Source organism: Puntigrus tetrazona, chromosome 15, assembly GCF_018831695.1.
Source record: "Puntigrus tetrazona isolate hp1 chromosome 15, ASM1883169v1, whole genome shotgun sequence".
Lineage (NCBI taxonomy): Eukaryota > Metazoa > Chordata > Actinopteri > Cypriniformes > Cyprinidae > Puntigrus > Puntigrus tetrazona.
Window position 1 is genome coordinate 5131573 of NC_056713.1, and position 1981 is coordinate 5133553.

Below are 1981 nucleotides of genomic sequence, written 5' to 3' on the forward strand. Positions count from 1 at the left end.
ATTGGGATGGTGGAGGGATGCTAAGTAGAACAAGATATCAGGTAAGAGATTGTGTGAATTTATAGGAGGCTTCTCTTGCTCTGGTTGGATAATGCCGTGATTAGGAAAGGAAGAAGCCAGCTGGGTTAATTATCAGTGCACGCTCCACCCCAAAAATTTGTTTATAGCTAAACATCATTCAAAAAAGAAATGTGCATGTGTGTGCTGTTTTTTGTGGTTTATAGGGACACAAATTTGTTTAATGACATGGGTATGACAGAGGTTTTACTATTTGAAGGTGGTTTATAAGGACACTGCCGATGTCCCCATAAGTCACAAAAAAATTAAAAAGAAAAGAAAAAAATGCTAAATGATGTTTTTTTTTTTGGAAAGAGTTTCCTGTCTGTGGCATGGAGTGCTGGCACTTGCCAATACCCCTTTGTGAGGTCTGGGGTTGAGATAACACTAGACCCTTCCAGCCGATCCAGCAGCTCATCCACCGGGGGCAAGGATATCCGTCAAATTTTGACACTTACGCTTAATTGCGGAAGTCGTTGCAGCGGAGGTGCCATCAGGCTTGGGGACCACCGGGCTACCATTTGTTGGACCTCCTCTTGATAGCTTGCCGATGAGCCTCAGGGACCCGATAGGGCCATAGCCACGACGATAACTCCGGGTACCATACGGATCTCGTAGCTTGGTGACTTGGGTCACACCTGGGGCGCGAAGAGAACACATCAGAGAACTGGGACCGACCAGGTGCTGGAGCCCCTTCTGGGCAGCCGGGGAGGTGGGGGGTTGATGTCCACAGCCACGTGGATCTTTAGAGCGCCAAGGGCGATTGGGAAAGCTGGTCGCGTTCCTCTCCACTTCTTTAGCAGGTTTATGGTACAGCTGATCAGTTAAGTGACCGGTCCGGTTGGCGTAACCTGTAAGTGGCGGTGCCCGATCCGTTCGATGACCGGCGCATATATGGTCACCGCCAGGTGCAGGAACTTGCATGCGCTAATAGGAGCGAGGACCATTACCTTAATCTCGGGCTGAAGTTCCGTGATTGGACTGCCCAGTTATAGTGGCGTTGTTGGGCCTGGCGCCGCTTTAACCAAGTGTTCCCGGATCTATTGGCATGACCCCGATGCGATTCTTTCCCCTCATCTCCTTGAGCATGTTCGATCACGCCCGATGGGCGGCTGCTGTTCCCAGGCCCTTTGGCGACGTCTCAGGGAGGCCCCGTAGCTGTTGGCCAAAAATTAAGCTTGAAGGAGGTAAAACCTGTGGAAGCCTGCGTACTTCTCTGATTCCGAAAAACACGTAGGGAATCAAGAGGTCCCAGTCTCTCACGGTCTTTACCATACCCACTCGCCATAACATCTGTTCTAAAGGTTTGGTTGAATCTTTACTGACTAACCCATCGTGGTCTGGGGATGGTAGACCATGGTGCAGTATTTGCTTGACCTTCAGCAGCCGGCTGAGAGTCAGCCGTGCTACCAGGACATGAAGAGTACTCCTGGTAGGTCAGAATCTTGCTGGGTATTCCGAACCACGTTTGAAGAGGAGGAAGAGCTCTTTTGAGATGGTACTTGGCAGTGGCCTTTCTCGAACTGCACAGCCGGGATGACGGGTAGGCGTAGTCAACTATGACTAGAATATGTTCATAACCCCAAGCAGACTCTCGGCCAGCGGCCCACCAGATCCATCTCGATGAGCTCAAAGGTACTTACCCCTATGATGGTGGCAGTATAAGCGGACTGGGTGCGAGGAGTCACGATATGGGTGGTGAGTTGGCAGCAGGTCGGGCGTAACACTCAGGGAAAGCTTCACGTGACTCTCCAGGCCAGGGTAGTGGAACCTGTCGTGGATCCGGCTGACAGGTGCTCAGCAATACGTCGAGAATGGCTATCAGTCCTCAAACGTGGCACTACCCACTGACTTGGTTCTCTCCCCCCATGCGCTGGGTGATACAGGTACAGCAGGCCGTTTCTGGCTCAGTAAGAAGTACGGG